Source organism: Cygnus olor, chromosome 1, assembly GCF_009769625.2.
Source record: "Cygnus olor isolate bCygOlo1 chromosome 1, bCygOlo1.pri.v2, whole genome shotgun sequence".
NCBI classification, from domain to species: domain Eukaryota; kingdom Metazoa; phylum Chordata; class Aves; order Anseriformes; family Anatidae; genus Cygnus; species Cygnus olor.
Window position 1 is genome coordinate 134,009,181 of NC_049169.1, and position 19,012 is coordinate 134,028,192.

The following is a 19,012-nucleotide window of genomic DNA, read 5'->3' on the forward strand; positions in this document are numbered from 1 at the left end:
TATAAAAATAATTATTTCACTGGCAAATAAGTTAACAGTTTAATGTAACGATTGAATTGCTTAAAAGGTTTTAAGTCAATTCATTACACTACTTAGATTTACAACATTTAAATACAGAATATCCCTTCTTAATTGATAGTGAAGTGATCCTGATATGACCCTTCATACAATATAACAAGACACTATATAAGAATAGACACATAACAGGCCTATTTTGTCGGCTAGGTGGTATCTTTAAATCAGATAGTATGTATTCCTCTACTGCTTGAAACAGGAAAGCACAGAAATGATTGCTAAGTCCAATATCACAGACAGAACTCAGATTTGAGAAAATAAGGCACTATCTGTTCTGTTCTGGGGATCTGACGTGGTGGCAGAAACAAAGCATCAACAACAGTAGAGATGCTGATTTTATTTTGTTATTTCAGCATTTTAAACTGTCAAAAACACATTGTATGAAGTCTAATCTAACTCTTGTGACAGAAAATCTCATCAAGGCATGAATATGATTTTTTTATTGATGAATATGATTTTTATTTCAAATGATTAAAATATTTTCAAGACATTTTTATTTTTATTTTTGCCTTATTGGAGAACTCAGCCAACCCATGTCTGGTTTCAGTTTGGGGTCCTACACTCTGGGTAACGTTAACTGTTGTTACTAAACTGTTCAAAGGAACATGCTGAGGACTGAAATAAGGTATATCTCTTGGAGGCCTGAGCACATCTTTGCTACACCAGCCTTAGTCTGAAATTGTACACAGGAAGTGAACCAGAGACTCTGTACTTGGCAGTGCAGAGCAATAACCATGGAGCCCCTTCTTCAGCTGTTATGCTTGACCTTCACAACAATGGTTAGCTGACTAAAATAGGGACATTAAACTAGTCTCCTTATGTAAACAAAATCAAAATCAAAAGCAAAACAAAAAAATCACAACTGAGCAATGTCTACTCTTTTGTTTTTATATAGGAAGAAAGGGAACAAAAACAAAACACTTTGGCGACTGATATACAGTTAAACTGTTAGCTCAGTGTAACAGCATATGGGTGAATTTGGTAACAACAGGCTGGCACTGGAGAAACTGCTGTCTAGAAGGGTTAACCAAGACTGCACTTGCTGTATTGTGGAGCAGGAGGAGTAACAGTCCAAGCTGTGTGAGCACACAAATAACCCCCCCCCGACACACACACATACGAAAACGCATGTTTATTTCTCTGTGTGCGACGTGCCCACCTGTTCAGCCCCCCAGGCCCTGGCCAGCCTTGCCACTGACGCTTCACACGGGGATGCGATGCTCCTTGCAAGAGGCTGTGGATGGAGATATGGTTTCTGTAGTGATGGGGAGACTGCGGAGAGCTATTGGCTGCCGGCTTTGTAAATTTCATTCAGTTTGGTCCAATAGCAGGAGGAGAGCTCCTGGTACAGCCTGGACCTCTCTCCCCCTCTCCCAGCTTGCCTTGCCTTGCAGATCAGTCTCTCCCCGGCTCGGTCTCTCTGCATAGGCAATCACAGCTCCTACTCGCAGACCCAACTCTCCCTCTTGCACTGATTGTAATTAATTTTCTGCCTGAATGTAGGTTGCTGACAAGCGAGAACACGAGTTTCTTTCAGATCCAGTGTTGTTGTTTTTCCTATTGTTATTTTTAATTTTTACCCCCTTCATGGTCGTTGCATTCCTTTGGAGAAGCAAATCGCGTTGGATTCCAAAAAGGAAAGTAAGGACCTTGTGTGAATAATCCCGGCTGCATGATACCCTGAGAGGATTTCCTGAAAGAATCTGGCTGTGTTAAAAAGACCGTTATGCTTCTGCAGCTTTTCCAGTGTTAAGGTAGGAGTACCGGATTTACTGTTTGCGTGTTCATTTTCATTTTTTTCAGTTGCATTTTTTTTTTTTTTCCCGGCGGGGGTGGGGGAGAGGTGTTGCAGTTGATACTCTGGCAAAGGGCGAGCAGTTTGCTGCAGTCGTCTGTGCTTTTACTTTTCCCATCATTATAAAGCGATACTTTCTTTCTGCTATCTCCACCATCATACATGATCTCGATGTCACATATGTGTATATATGCAAATGTATTTATTTTTTATCCGCTTAGGTCTCGACCCCCATAGCCCCCTTGCACCATAATTTGTTTGGAGGCATTTTGCTGCAATCAGCTATTTGGAAAGGCTCTGGGGTTCTGTGTGAGATGTTTACAAAGTAGCTCTGCCTTACAGCCGAATAAGCAGAAGAGTGTGGAGGAGAGGAGGGAAAAATATCTGCAGTACCGAGAGAGAGAGAGAGAGAGAGAGAGAGAGAGAGAAAGAACGAAGCCACAGTTTTCTGCAAGCGCGGAGAGGGGCTGGAGCAGTACCTCATGCTCTGTGTGCGCTTGTGGTTTTCAGGGAAATACAAAACCAACACGTCGGGTTTTGGTTAACCACTTCCCTCGCTGCCACCACAGCCAGAAAAAAGAAAAAGGGAACGGGGGAGGATGGCGGAGGGGGGGGGGGGGGGGGGGGGGGGGGAGGGGAGGGTGAGAACGAGGGAGGCGGCTGTTCAGAGGAAATCTTGGCTCTTCTTGGATTAAGCTGTGCACCCGCTTTTGGTTTACCTATTCTGTGGTGGTTTTTTTTTCTTCCTTTTTTTTTTCTTTTTTTTTTTTTTTTTTTCTCCTTTCTTTCGTTCCTTTTCCGGGCTTGGGTAAAATGCCCGCTTTTGTGATGGGCATGGGTTCCCGCACGTGATGGAGCGGGGACTGGCACTGGGGAGAGCCAGCACCAGTATGCGCGGAGCGGCGGCGGCGAATGGGGGGAGGAAAAAAGAAAAAAAAAGGAAAAAAAAAAAAAGGCAGAATTAAAAAGAAGCACCCCCTACCCCCACCCCGGCCGACAGTAAATCAGCTTCTCTGCAAAGCTGGGGCGGGGGCGGGCGAGGCGGGGGCTGGCGGCAGGAGGCGCCAGGGCTGCGCCCCCTCCCTGGGGAAAGGCCGCCGCCACCCCCCGCGCCCCGCCGAGCGGGGGCGGCTCCGCGGCCCTTTCGGACGCCCGGCAGGCGGCGCGGGGGGAGCGGGGGCGCCGGCAGCTCGACCTCCCCCCCCGCACCACACCACCATCACCACCCCCACCCCCACGCCGGGGAAACTTGGCCGCTTTCGGCTCTCGGCGTGGGGAAAGAGAGAAGTTTGCGCGGCGGTGGCGGGGCGCGGCCAGGAGGTGGCGGTGTGGGCCCGCGCCCGCTGCTGCTGCCGTCCCCGTCCCCGTCCCCGTCCCCGTCCCCGTCCCCGTCCCCGTCCCCGTCCCCGTCCCCGTCCCCGTCCCCCTCCCCCTCGATGCGGTGCCCTGAGCAGGCAGGACGCGAGGCGCAGGGGGAAGTTTGGCGGCCGGGTGTGGGAGCGGGGGGCTGGGGGAGCGGGGTCAGCGGGCTGGGGGCGTCCAAACGCCGCCAAAGGCAGGCTGAGGTGCGAAGGAGCGCCGCGGTGCACCTCAAGTGCAGCGGTCTAAACCTTTAAGCCTTGGTGGTACAGAGAGCGGAGCAGCGGCGGATGTGGACGTTTAAACGATGGCTTTTTTTTTTTTTTTTTTTTTTTTTTTTTTTTTTTTTTTCATGTATAGGCTTTGTGGGCTAACTGATGGCATGAATGCATACACACGCTCAGATGGTTTGTATTTAAAAACAAGCCATCACCACTTAAAAAAAAAAAAAAAAAACAAACAAACAACTCTTTAATCATGATTGATCGGTGTTCAAAGCAATTCTAGACTGACTTTTGTTTTTAAATGATTATTAATGTTAGGGGTATACCTGCATATTTTTAGAAGTAGGTGATTAGAAAGCAAAGCTCTGTTGGATGAATTTACAAGCAGTTCGACTGAAATGGAAATCTCTGGTATATTCTCTTCCTGAAACATAAATGTAACTGCCACCTTAAATATCTCCTATAAATGGAAGGGCGATAGTCCACATCCCATGGGACACCACAAATTAAGTTTATTAATTATTAGGAGTATACATCTTTTGTTAGCACTAAAGAAATAAACTTGTTTTCTGTCACCATAAGAAAATAATGAATTACTTCCATTAATTTTAATTCCTGGATGAAAGCACAACTTTGCTTTGTAGTGGCGAACTGATTTTATATGTCTAATGAACCCTACGTTTAATTTTACTTACAAAATATGTATTTGATATTGCACCAATTAATAGCATCTATATAGACCTCTATGTAGGTAATACCTATGTGGATATGCTGGACTTTTTTTTTTTTTTTTTTTTTGCTTATACCTCTGAGTAACGGGTTATATGCATTGTCTTATGAATCATATTCCAAATAAACATTAAAGACTGAGAGCATGAAAACATGCCATGCAGTTTCTGGTAACTCAAACCCAGCAAGATCTATAATGGCATGGAATTTTCTGAGAATATTTTTTTTCCATTTTTTTTGACCTACTTATTCTTAGCATCTTGAAATTATTACTCTTTTGTGTATAAATGGAGCTGTTATTGCTCTTTCTTCTCGATTCATATGCCTGTGTACCATATAGGTGCAATTATATAGGTGCAATCATTGTTGGTATGCTGTATGCAAGTGCAACCTATTAAGTTGCACCAGGTATTATAACTTAAATTCAGTTTGGCATCCAAAACATATTGGTCCTCAAGAGAATTCTGATACATGTCTAGTTTATTTATTTATTTTCCTTTGAATATAAAAACCTTTTAGTCTTGATCTCTACTCTAAAGCATATACGTAGACAAGAAAATACATTTTCTTCCTTCTACGTTTCTAGATGGAGTGATTACTTGCCTGGTATTGTTTTGAAGTGAAGTGCTGTATTACAAACATGTAGACTGTAAATGCAAAAGTTCCTGATGATTTCTGTTTTTTAGCTAAGTCTGGTGGTCAGTGATGAAGTTTAATCTTTTTAAAGGCATCACAATGCATTCAAATCAAAGCAAGCCTCATGGCATGGCTATCTTTTTAGATAGTCCCACATTCCTGGGTAGATTAATTCACCTCACAGTTTTTACATTTGGTAAATATCTTGGTCTTAACAGGCATCCTTTAGCTGAAGATCTGTCATGTAGAGATGAAGACACGAGGCAGAAAGAAAAGCTGTTTAACTAAAGCTTTGTATTACAGATATCATATAGAAACAAGGATTTGTTTCGCTTTTTTTTTTTTTTTTCTTTTTAACAAAAGAGTGATTCAAGGAACATTTACTGACTGCTGCATAGAGGTTTGCACATTTGTTTTTGACAGGTTCTCAATACAGCCTCCTCTTGGCCTTTCAAACACGCATGCAGCTATTTGATGGCTGAATCACATAGTGTAAAGAACAGCTCCACCTGGGTAGGACAGGAATAAGCATCATGCTATAACCAGCATATAATTTAGTCATTCTGTCACTCGAAGACTTGTCATCGAGATTCAAGATCTCTTCAGGATGAGTAAGATTGGTTAGTTATGTGCATTGGATTATAAATTTGCGAGTCTTAAAAAAAAATCCTAATAAAACCAAAACATAAACATGAGCTGCAAAAATCAATAAAGGCTCTCATTTCCAACTGCAGCTATCCTCTGTCACAGTTCAGCTCAGGTGCATTCAAGCAATGTTTGTAAAGCATTTATGCTGTGAGCCATTTCGATCCCCACATCTGACAGGGTTATGTACTCAACTCTGTCACCTTTTAATAGTTCTCTAGTTCTCATTGTATTTGTTTTAGAAGTCCTCAGATTGGATTTGGGGAGAAAAAAAAAAAAGCCACACAAGAGAAGGCATTGCTGTCTAGCAGAGGAAAAATTAGGTTTATTGGTAATATTCTTGCAAAGTTATTTTGATTGAAATGAAGCACAATGTTATTCAACTTTTCACAACTTGAAATGGATTTAAGGTTAGAGAAAAGAAAATTGAAAAATACAGTTTATAAACTGCTTGTAGTGAGTGGATTCAAAGGGTAGGAAATTATTCTGAAGATATTATATTCAAGCTTATCTCTCTTTATACCATGTAAACTAGGAGGAATTCTTTCTGGATATTGTCGTTAAAAGTAAGATGTATATGACCCAGAGATACTTTATGTTTTGCATGCACAACTCACGTGGGAATAGAAGCAGCCCTTCTAGAAGATGGCTTTTTATGTGAGATCCGCAGTGAGGCTTTACCACAAGCATGGCTAATTCAAACCAAATGCATTACCACATGCTGGAGTGATCCCTAGCTAAGCATGTTCAGATCTGTACTGTAATAATCTAAAAATAAATTGTAGTCACTGATGTCACAATGTATAATTCTTTCTTTCTGCTGTCTTCTGTGCTGAGCCCACACACCACTTAGTGTCATAGGATGTATTTTGGTAAGTGCATACCACTGACTAGCTTCAGTTGAGGGTTAGGACTTTTCCATGCTTGTCTTTCTTCTGTTGTTTATGTACTCCTTGAGACTTGCAACTTGATGGGGAACTTTAGCCTTTCAAGACGTAAGCTTTGAAAGTGAGTGGCATTTTTTATTAGGAAAAATATTTGAGTTATAGTTGATAAATATAAAAAAAATATTTATATCTGAAAACATGAGTACTGCATAGCTGTCACAATTTTCTCTTATTCATATAACTTCATTTAAAAGTATTCATTTTTACTGTTTGCAGAGGGACTATTTTTAAATATTGCACAGATTGTAACAGAGTCATATTAAAGATTGTTTCTTTTAATGTAACAATAAAGGATTTGTGCAATATAATGTTTGTTTCTTTTCTTTGATCAGCCAACATCCAATTATATTTACTTCTGAAGTAGCTGACTTGATTTCTTATGTAGAATGAATTAAAACATTTTTATTTACTTTTATTTGATTTTTTTTTAATATAATGAATATAATGAAAACTATTTTTGAGTTTTAATTACACAAATCATTGAAACTAAGCCACTTCAATATTTCACCATAATGGACGATAGATGAAATGTGTAAGACTGTAGTGTTATGTTTTGATGGTAGTAAACTTCTAATAGTATATTTCAGATTTGCATTTGTTGAATGCAGTAGACAAAAATAGGTAGCCTACTGCTTCTCAGTACAAATTATTTCAGAGGTAAGGCATTTCCTTTTTTTCTCCAAGTGCAGGTAGCCACTGTCATTTAAAAGAAGTCTACTATAGCCAGAAATGGAAGAGAAAAATCATAAGCAGTCATTTGTTTCCTAAAGTGTTGCTTGAAGTAGTCTAATGGTTTGATTATTTTGAAAATACTTATTGGTTTAGTGTCTGCGTCGGTTACAGGCCCAATACAGACCTGGGAGGAACCAAATTTCAAACTGTTGGTACTGTGCTCTGTACTTTTTCTATCAAGTTCATGGTCCTAGTATGACTGACCAGCCATGTCAATCAGTGCCATCATGTGGTGATGTTGTGATATCATTGCCAGACATCTCTGGGCTGGTGATCAAGATTCTTTAGAAGCTTCTTAAAGTCAGTTTTGGACTCTTAGTGAAAAATAGACAAGTTAATGGCAACAAGTGTTCCTTCCAAAAACTGTTTAGAACTGTTACGAAGTGAGCTCAAACAAATTACTTACATTTTCTATAACAAGATTTCTTTTAAGCTTTTGAGCACTGTTGAAATAGAAGTGGCCAAACTTTAATAACTCTTCTGTTTGGTATTTTTGTGATGATTTTTTTTTTTTTCCTCCAAGGCAGTCTGTGCTGTAATCATCTCCAAAGACCTATTTTTTTTTTTTTTTCAAATAAACAAACAATACATTATATGTCATACTTTTGCACTGTGATTTTGAAATATAGAATTTGGAATGGAACCAGATTATTTGTGTTTATTTCTATGTATTCATTTTATACGGACATTTTAAAATTAAATTTTAGACTTTTTTTTTTTTCTACAGCCACTTGCAAAGTAGTTGTAGCAGCCAGTTTTTCATCTATTAAATATTTTTTTTTTTTTGCAGACATTACACAGAACTCTGATATTAAAAAGTGGAGCAGGCAATTACTTAAAATTTGTCAATAATATAATGATGTTTTTTGTTTTGTTTCTGTTTGTTTTTGTTTGTTTTTCTGAATATATTTTATATATATTACTTATTCTCTACTACTTTATTTATAATTCTCCACAAATCTATATCCTCTATCTGTGAAATATCTCTTTCAAGTACTTGGGCGTATATAGACACGTTACAAAAAATAAAAATAAAAATTTTATAGGAAATGTACTTATAACTTGGCATATGATCTACCTTTTTTTGATTTGCTGTGAAAGATTTCCAGATGTCATTTTGAATTAAAAAAAAAAAAAAAATCATTATTTTATTAATGTGGGACCATATAAGGTCTAAGGTATATGCAATCTAATGCACAATAGATTTTTGCTCATTTTCTCACTGGATGTAACATAGGCCATTAACATTAACAGACTCATGTAACAGGACCAAGGTTAACAGACCATTAACAGGTTAGTGTTACGGGACCAAGGCTTGTTGGATTCAGTGCAAAGATTTCTGTTGATTTCAAAAGGCTTTTTGTTACACCCTATGAGTAGCTAGCATTTGGATGAAGTATGTATGTAGTATTTGTATAAGACTGGCAACGTCATACAGCTTATAAGAACATGTTAAGTTCTGCTGATAAAACTGCCTTATTTGAAAAATAATTAAAAAAAAAAAACAACTCAGTACGGTATATGAAATTATGTATCTCCATCTCTTCTTTGAAGAGCTTTTACAGGTTCAGATGATTATATACACTAGAAAAGTATACTAGATGATGTAGGAGCATGTACTGTCTCAACTCTTGTTCTGTTGGTGACTGTGTTTATAAAGACAAATGGTTGCACAGACTTGCTATTTTCTATGATTTCTTCCTGAAGTTTCCTGGATTTATTTTTCAACAGAAGCTGTGTACCTGTTAGTAATTAAACTAATGAAGTACAGAAATCCAATTTGTACACCTTTCCATACAGGGGTTCTCAATATCTGTGTATGTGCTGAAGAGGCAGGTTTTTTTAATTTATTTTTTGTTTGTTTGTTTTGTTTTGTTTTGTTTTTTTCTCCTTATCACAGAATCACAGAATCACAGAATCGTCTAGGTTGGAAGAGACCTCCAAGATCATCTAGTCCAACCTCTGCCCTAACACTAACAAGTCCTCCACTAAACCATATCACTAAGGGCTACATCTAAACGTCTTTTAAAGACCTCCAGGGATGGCGACTCAACCACCTCCCTGGGCAGCCCATTCCAATGCCTAACAACCCTTTCGGTAAAGAAGTTCTTCCTAATATCCAACCTAAACCTCCCCTGGCGCAACTTTAGCCCATTCCCCCTTGTCCTGTCACCAGGCACATGGGAGAATAGACCAACCCCCACCTCTCTACAGCCTCCTTTAAGGTACCTATAGAGAGCGATGAGGTCTCCCCTGAGCCTCCTCTTCTCCAGGCTAAACAACCCCAGCTCCCTCAGCCGCTCCTCCTAAGACTTGTTCTCCAGACCCCACACCAGCTTCGTTGCCCTTCTCTGGACTCTCTCGAGCACCTCCATGTCCTTCTTGTAGCGAGGGGCCCAAAACTGAACACAGTACTCGAGGTGCGGCCTCACCAGAGCCGAGTACAGGGGGACAATCACCTCCTTAGACCTGCTGGCCACACTGCTTCTTATGCAAGCCAGGATGCTATTGGCCTTCTTGGCCACCTGAGCACACTGCTGGCTCATATTCAGGCGACTATCAACCAGTACTCCCAGGTCCTTCTCCGCCAGGCAGCTTTCCAGCCACTCATCTCCCAGCCTGTAGCGCTGCTTGGGGTTGTTGCGCCCCAGGTGCAGGACCCGGCACTTGGCCTTGTTGAACTTCATGCAGTTGACCTCAGCCCATCGGTCCAGCCTATCCAGATCTTCCTGCAGAGCCTTCCTACCCTCGAGCAGATCGACACATGCACCTAACTTGGTGTCATCTGCAAACTTACTGAGGGTGCACTCGATCCCCTCATCCAGGTCATCGATAAAGATATTAAAGAGGACCGGCCCCAGCACTGAGCCCTGGGGGACTCCACTAGTAACCGGCCTCCAACTGGATTTGGCTCCATTCACCACAACTCTTTGGGCCCGGCCATCCAGCCAGTTTTTAACCCAACAAAGCGTATGCCAGTCCAAGCCACGAGCAGCCAGTTTCTCGAGGAGGATGTTGTGGGAAACGGTGTCAAAAGCCTTACTGAAGTCAAGGTAGACCACATCCACAGCCTTCCCCTCATCCACCAAGCGCGTCACTTGGTCATAGAAGGAGATCAGGTTTGTTAGCAGGACCTACCTTTCATAAACCCATGCTGACTGGGCCTGATCGCCTGGTTGCCCTTCAAGTGCCGCGTGATGACACTCAAGATAATCTGCTCCATGAGCTTCCCTGGCACCGAGGTCAAACTAACAGGCCTATAGTTCCCCAGGTCTACCCTCCGGCCCTTCTTGTAGATGGGCGTCACGTTTGCTAGCCGCCAGTCAACTGGAACCTCCCCTGATAGCCAGGACTGCCGATAAATAATGGAAAGCGGCTTGGCCAGCTCCTCCGCCAGTTCGCTCAGTACCCTCGGGTGGATCCCATCCGGCCCCATCGACTTGCGTACATCCAAGTGTCGCAGCAGGTCGCCAACCATTTCTTCATGGATAGCGAGGGCCACATCCTGCTCCCCATCCCCTTCCACCAGCTCAGGGTACCAGGTATCCAGAGAACAACCGGTCTTGCCACTAAAGACTGAGGAAAAGAAAGCATTGAGCACCTCAGCCTTTTCCTCATCTTTTGTAACTAAGTTTCCCCACGCATCCAGTAAAGGATGGAGATTCTCCTTAGTCCTCCTTTTTGCGTTGATGTATTTGTAAAAACTTTTTTTGTTATCTTTAACAGCAGTAGCCAGATTGAGCTCCAGATGAGTTTTGGCCTTTCTAATTTTGTCCCTGCACAGCCTCGCAACATCCTTATAGTCCTCCTGAGTAGCCCGCCCTCTTTTCCAAAGATTATAAACCCTCCTTTTTCTCCTAAGCTCGAGCCACAACTCTCTGCTCAGCCAGGCCGGTCTAGTTCCGCGTCGGCTCCTCTTTGGACACGTGGGGACAGACCGCTCCTGAGCCGTTAAGATTTCCTTCTTGAGGAGCACCCAGCCTTCCTGGACTCCTTTGCCCTTATCTCCCTACTAGCTTTGTCATACTATTATAGTGTGTTATATCCCTGGATTTTCAGTTGTACTGTTTCTACATTAGAGATTTCAATATTATTTTATAGGATATTCTGAGGAAAAAAAAAAAAAAAAAGAATAAAAAAACTTCACCTTGATTCCAGAGGAATATTGGAAGAGGAGGTGATGCCCATGTGCCATTACCAAAACTCTCTGAAACTAGTAATGAATAGGATTATTACTGTATTTCATGGGATGTCTCTGGCATAAGCAAAAGAATTGCAGCAACACTGAAATGCTGATGGGCAGCCATAAGCAGCAGCTAGCAAGTTATTCTGGTATTAGATGTTCCCTTCACCCAAAATTTAGAGCAGATGGTTCAGCGCAGTACTTCAGGACAGCATTCATCAGATAGAGCATTGCATCTCAGTCAAGTACGTAGTCACTGATTGGTTGGTTGGAGTCTCCCAAGCCAAATATATCTCTATCAATAATGTAATTATTGAAATGTCTTCCTGCTGCATTTTATATCATCTACATGAAAGCAAAGACAAGTTCTCAATACACAATGGAGTGAAGGGAAGTAGAACTTTCTGCAAAATATGCACAGATTGACCCCTATGGCCCCCTGCTACAAAAACCTTGCCACGTAAACCCACTACAGCTGTGGTGCCCAAGGCTGTGAATTTGTTTAACACAGCCAGCAGTAGGTCTGCTACTGACATTAGAGTTGTTCAGTGTCTGTAGTTTCCAATCTGCAGGTGGTGAATTATGGCGCAGATGATGCAGATCCACTGGTTTTGACAGATGAAATATTAGTATTTATTGAAACTGGATATTAACCTTGGATCTGGAAGTCATGTCTTGAGGTAAGATGCAGCATATTAATTTCATGTTCATTGTAACAATACTTTGATCAGGTGCAGAAGTTATAGTGGAAAGGTGGACATATTGCTTCCATCTAAAGAGGTTAGTTATTAAGAAAACATTACTTTTTTAATGTTGTATTTGTTAAGCCTTTCTTTTTCTCAAGACCTTGTATATGAACTGTTTGAATTATGACTTTTGAAAAAAATGCTTAGAGTTTATATCAGTTTGATGCCATCTTTACATATAGATAACATTTCAAGTACAGTGCTTTAGGAATTTGGTAATGCAGGTCAGCTGGCATATATATATATATAAAGAATAGAGTAAATTTAAAGAGACAGTAAGACTCATAGAATCATAAAGGTTTGAAAAGACCTTCAAGATCATCTGGTCCAACCATCCCCTACGACCAATATCACCCACTAAACCATGTCCCTAAGCATCATGTCCAACCTTTCCTTAAACACCCCCAGGGACAGTGACACCGACCCTTGGGGAACACCACTCATGACCAGTCACCAGCTAGATTTCACTCCATTCACCACCACACTCTGGGCCCAGCCATCCAGCCAGTTTTAACCCAGTAAAGAGTGTACCTGTCCAAGCCGTGGGCTGCCAGCTTCTCCAGTTTACAGGACTGTGCAAGACATTCTGCAATGATTTTTCTGTCCTGATCTGGTACAGAGGTGTGATGTTACTGAAATGCAATGAGTTATTGGTGTAGTTAGCTTGTAGCACTGTCCTACATTGAGTTGCCATGGTCATGGAGTAAACTGCAAGTATAAGTGAAAGTAGCTGTCTACTAGAAGAGCTGTCCCATTTTCATTTGTTCTGTAATATAGCAAATAGATATTTCTCGTTGGAATTATCAGTCTGAATTCTCCATTCTCTATTTACTTTAGAAATAAAATGTTCTAGTGAATTGTCGTCCTGCTTAAATCTATCTTGTCTAAGAGTTTTGGCTCTGGAAAACTGAAATTAGAACATGTAGTTACAATCTTTCATTTTCCGTGTTTATGCTTTACCTGCAAATACTCTTTCTTTTCTCTTAAGTTTTTAATTTGTCTTGGTATCCCAGATCCCTCGCAAGGCTTTCTTCCATTTATGAGTTATTAAAGGTGGTCAATATGGTGGTGGCAGCTTCAATAGCTAGAGCAAAAAACTCTTTTCTCGTGAGTGATTTATATTCACATTTCTGATATGCGGAATATGAGTGCTTTTTTGTAAAGGATTTCTTGTTCTGGCACTAGAAATTACATTAACAATATAGAAGTTACACAAGCAATGCTGAGAGAACACAAGATGGGAGCAATTGTAATAGTGGTAGTGTGCTGAATTCTCTTAGCTATCAGATAAGAATGGAAAGCTAAGTAACTCTTGAACTTGGTATATCAGTTATGATCACTGGACCATAACACTTCACAGAAACACCTTTCCATAGTAGATTTTAGTTTCTGTTTGCCCCTGGAGAGTTACTACTTGGCTAGGCTTGATATTTCACTGCTTTCTGAAGCCAGTTAGCCATGTTACCAAATAGTAAGCTGTTTTGTTGTTGTTGTTGTTTTGTTTGTTTTGTTTTATTTTGTTTTGTTTTCACAATGAATTGTATTGAGGTTGGAGAAGATACTGTCTGGAGCAAGAAGAGTCAATAAGGGTGGTGAAGTAATGGTTGAATTCCTTTTTGGAAGAAAATTCAACAGTAATGATGGCATTTTTAACACCATTTCTACCTCTTAAGACCTGAAAGCTAAGCAGTGAATGGAATAATTATGTGTAAGATGAGGAGACTTCATATTCTAATTTTTGCCTTTCCCTCTGTGCAAGATAAGGGATGTTTCTCAAATGACACCCATCCCTCCCCCTCTCCCCACCCCAAATTCCTAGCCTGGTTTGATGTTTATCCTTTTCATACTTCGTATTGCCTCAAGATGCCCTTCCTAGTCAGAGACTATAAACATGCAATGCGTTGCAGACAGATTAGCAGTTTCAAAGGAAGGTTAACATTGAATAGGATTTTCATAGAAAAAGAAGAATGAGATAAGAGGGAATGAGGTAAGAAGTAAGTTGCCATTGGGGGTAGATTCCCAAAACAAATACAGGACACTCACTAAAGAAAAACTGAGAATGTAAGGCAAGTGTAGGAATGAGGGGATGACAAATAGGGACAGTAGAGATGCTAGAGCAGGGAAAGTAGAATAGTGAGAGCAATGATAATTAATGTTCTGGAGAGCCTGTAGTAGTAAGATATCAGTCAAGACAGACTTACAAGAGGGATGTTTTGGAAGATCAGAGTTAGGTTTTGTCTGAGGGGGTGCAATATACTAGAAATAGGTTCACTATATGGATAAGAATGAAAATATGATTCTCAGTATCAACATCACTCCACAGGGGTATAGATTGTACTCTTTGAAAGAAAGTCTATTTTCTTCTTAATAATCTTTTAAAATATTTTTTCTCCAAATGAAACTAGGTATGAAGGGGGACGGGGTGGGAGAAGAGGCTCGATAGAGATGAGCCTGTGGGAGCAGTTCCAGGATTGTGGGTGAGGGCAATGGCACAGCTGAAGTGCATCTACACCAATGCACACAGCATGGGCAACAAACAGGAGGGGCTGGAAGCCATGAAGTGGCAGGCAAACTGTGGCCTACTTGCCATCCCTGAAACGTGGTGGTACCACTCCCATGACTGGAGTGCTGCAATGGATGGCTACAAGCTCTTCAGAAGGGACAGGAACATAAGGAGGTGCGGTGGCATGGCTCTCTAATATAGAGAGTGTTTCGATGCTGTTGAGCTCAGGGTTGGGAATGATAAGGTAGAGTTCCTATGGATAAGAATCAGGGGGTTGGCCAACAAGGTGGACATCCTAGTGGGGGTCTGTTATAGACTGCCAAACCAGGATGAAGAGATGGATGAGGTGTTCTATAAGCAGCTGGCAGAAGTCCCTCAATCACCAGTGCTTGTTCTCCTGGGGACTTTAACTTACCAGACGTGCTGGAAATAAAATACAGCCCTGAGGAAGCAGTCTAGAAGGTTCCTGGAGTGCATGGAAGACAGCTTCCTGACTCAACTGGTTAGTGAGCCTACCAGAGGGGGTGCACCGCTAGACCAGCTGTTCACGAACAGAGAAGGACTAGTGGCAGATGGTAGGCAGTTGTCTTGGGCAGAGTGACCATGACATGGTAGAGTTCTCTACCCTTGGTAAAGTTGGGGGGGGTTAGTAAAACTACTACCTTGGACTTCCAGAGGGCTGACTTTGAATTGTTCAGGACACTGGTAGGGAGGGTCCCCTGGGAGTCAGTCCTGAAGGGCAGAGGGGTCCAGGAAGGCTGGTTGCTCCTCAAGAAGGAAGTCTTAAAGGCACAAGAGCAGGCTGTCCCCATGCCCCATAAGATGAACCGGTGGGGCATGGCTGAACAGGGAAGTTTTGCTGAGTGTCCAGGAGAAAAAGAGAGTTTATGTCCAGTGGAAGAAGGGACAGGAAACTTGGGGAGAGTACAAGGAAGTTGCCAGCATTTGCAGAGAAAAAAATCAGGAAGGAAAAAGCCCAGTATGAGCTCAACCTGGCCACTATGGTAAAGGATAATTAAAAATGCTTTTATAAATATATTAATGGAAAGAAGAGGGCCAAGGAAAAACTCAATTCTTTACTGGGTGCAGGGGGAACATCACTACTGAGGATAAGGAAAAGGCTGAAGTTCCTAATGACTTCTTTTTATCTGTCTTTACTAGTCAGACCACTTATCTTTGGGGTACTCAATCTCCTGATCTGGAATTCTGGGACAGGGAGCAGAAGAAACCCCCCACAGATCAGGTGGAAACAGTCAGAGACCTGCTGCTCCACCTGGACTGTCACAAGTCCATGGGGCCGGATGGGATCTACCCAAGGGTACTGAGGGAGTTGGCGGATGTGATTTCTGGGCTGCTTTCCATCATCTATCAGCAGTCATGGTCATCTGAAGAGGTCCCAGATGACTGGAGACTTGCTAATGTGATGCCCATCTATAAGAAGGGTTGTAAGGAGGACCCAGGGAACTACAGGCCTGTCAGCCTGAACTCAGTGCCAGGAAAGGTGATTGAACAGGTCATCTTGAATGCAATCACATAGCATATGTGGGACAGCCGGGGGATCAGGCCCAGCTAGCATGGGTTCATGAAAGACAAGTACTGCATGACCAAGCGCATCCCCTTATATGACTGGATGACCCATCTGGTGGATGAGGGAAAGCCTGTTGACATGGTCTACCTAGAATTCAGCAAGGCCTTTGACACAGTCTCCCACAGTATTCTCCTGGAGAAGCTGGCAGCCCATGGCTTGGACAGATCCACTCTTTGCTGGGTTAAAGACTGACTGGATTTCCGGGCCCAGAAAGTAGTGGTGAATGGAGTGAAATCCAGCTACTGACTGGTCATGAGGGGTGTTGCCCAAGGGTTAGTGTTGGGTCCACCCCCTTTAGTATCTTTACTGATGATTTAGACGAGGGAATTAAGCTCACCCTCAGTAAGTTTGCAGATGACACTGAGTTGGGGGGAAGTGTCAATCTGCTGGAGGGTAGGAAGGCCCTGCAGAGGAACTTGGACAGGATGGATCAATGTCCAATGGGATGAGGTTCAACATGGTTAAGTGCTGAGTCCTGCACTTTGGTCACCACAACCCCATGCAACGCTACAGGCTTGGGGCAGAGTGGCTGGAAAGCTGTGCAGAGGAAAAGGATCTAGGGGTGTTGATTGATGCTTGCCTGAACGTGAGCCAGCAGTGTGCCCAGGTGGCCAAGAAGGTCAACAGTATCCTGGCTTGTATCAGGAATGGTGTAGCCAGCAGGGCCAGGGAGGAGATCATCCCCCTGTACCCTGCTCTGGTGAGGCTGCACCTCGAGTGCTGTGTTCAGTTTTGGGCCCCTCACTACAAGAAGGATATCAGGGCCCTGAAGCGTGTCCAGAGGAGTACAAAGGCTCTGGTGAAGGATCTGGAACACAAGTCTTATGAGGAGTGGCTGGGGGAACTGGGGTTGTTTATTCTGGAGAAGAGTAGGCTCAGGGGAGACCTTATTGCTCTCTACAACTACCTGAAAGGAAGTTGTGTGGAGCTGGTGGTCGACCTATTCTCGCTAGTTATCTAACTAGTGATAGGACTAGATGGAATGGCCTCAAGTTGCACCAGGGGATGTTTAGGTTGGAAATGAGGTTACATTTCTTCTCAGAAAGAGCAGTCAGGCATTGGAATGCCTAGGGAGGTGGTGGAGTCACCATCCCTGGGAGTTTTTAAGGAAAGGTTGGACATGATGCTTAGGGACATGGTTTAGTGGGTGACATTGGTAGTAGGGGATGGTTGGATCAGATGATCTTGAAGGTCTTTTCCAACCTTAATGATTCTATGATTCTATTAAAATATCACTTTTTTTTTTTTTTTTTTTTTAAGGAAACTATATTCACTATGAGTTTACTTCTATTTAGTAACCTTTTATCTTATTTTTTCTCAATTATAATAAAGCACATTTTTGGTTTCATTTTTTCTTTTCCAGATACATGTTTTAGAGGGGTTTTGTTTTGTTTTTGTTTATTTGCTTGTTTTTCCAATATGGCAAATTTAATTATTCACCTGCAGGTGTTGAGATAAACTAGTCTTGCAGAGAGTTAAGTACACAATGTGAAGAAATTTACTTTATATAAAGACAGGCTTATCAAGCTATGTGGGTTTTGATGGTTCTGTCACTGGTACATAGAAAACAGTCGAAAATTAGTGTAAAATTTATCTTCATCCTACTCAAATACATCACTCAAAGATGTTAAGGTAATAGTTGATGAAGATTCTGTGCATAGGCTGCTGTACCATTACTTCACACTTAAGTTATATTTCATAGTTACAAATACTCTTTGTTCACCTTTTCAGACAAAATAACTTGACATGCCTCTGCCCAGCCCAAAATCTTGTCTTTTAAAAGAGTAGATCTTTGATGACATCTAAGATCAGACATCAGTTTTTCTTCACATTATGCAGAGTACCAACCTTTCTTTCATGTTCTTAATAAACAAGCTTCCCCCATACACATAATGGGACATAATGTATACAAGAGCCATTTTTTCTTCGCTTACTGTAAGCTGTGTATTTGAGAGATAAAAAACATGACTAAGTTCTCATTAGCACTGTTTTAGTATTTTTTACTATTGTCTTCGGTGGTGCTGTACCTGATATTTGACTGTCTAGAAGTATGAATTTAGTGCTTAGAAAAAAAGAGATTTATCTTTTTGCAGCTAACATCTCATCATTTATTGTATTAATTTGTTAGATACCTCTTTTCAACGGAGAACTTGTTCTCTGTGCAGTAAATTGTTTACCAGCCAGCCATATATGTTTGCCCTAGTGAATGTGAGTGAAATGGTCCATCACAAATTCATGTAATTGCATTAACTTTCTTGACATTGTAACTCTGAAAAGCTAAGACAAGGACAGAAATTGTTGAAAATGAGATTCTTGAACATGACACACATTTTACTGAGTGTAAATAGTCTTAGAACTTAAGCTAATGATTTTTGGAGATAAAATTCTCTGTTATATTTATTTGACTCCATTAGATGATTCCAAACAGGAGGATTGTTTAATTAGGTGGAAATATTTTAAATTCCAAATCCATGCTAACTCTTTCAGTACTTTCTCAAATTTTGTGTTTAGACAGGTGGAAGTTTCGTGTACAGGAGGACAAAACATCAAATGGAGGAGGAAAAAAATTGCCCTACATCCTACTTTATTACCTTATACCATTTTTTTCTCTGCTTGGACATGCACTAGGATTGATTATTTATACGTCACACTTTCTATGAATAAATAAACACTAAATTTTATGTAAAGAGATAGCTCAGAAGAAGTTTTCTAGAGAAGATTGATAAAAAGTTTGGATGAAGAAGAGCTCTTTTTTTTTTTTTTTTTGTAGAGCAATATTTTTTCTTTATTTCAGAAAGAAACATGTTAAGATACACAAAAAAAATAGAAAAAAAAAGGTTGAAGAATGTA

At 41.3% G+C, this 19,012-nt stretch overlaps 1 long non-coding RNA gene across 1 annotated transcript in view; it reads left to right on the forward strand.

Moving 5' to 3' along the window:
- Positions 1 to 1,418: 1,418 nt before the first annotated feature.
- The window catches only part of LOC121058545, a 47,114-nt gene continuing 29,520 nt past the window's right edge, over positions 1,419 to 19,012 (forward strand). The window contains exon 1 of the long non-coding RNA XR_005814234.1: positions 1,419 to 1,829. This is a non-coding gene — a long non-coding RNA (uncharacterized LOC121058545). The remainder of the gene's footprint in view (positions 1,830 to 19,012) is intronic.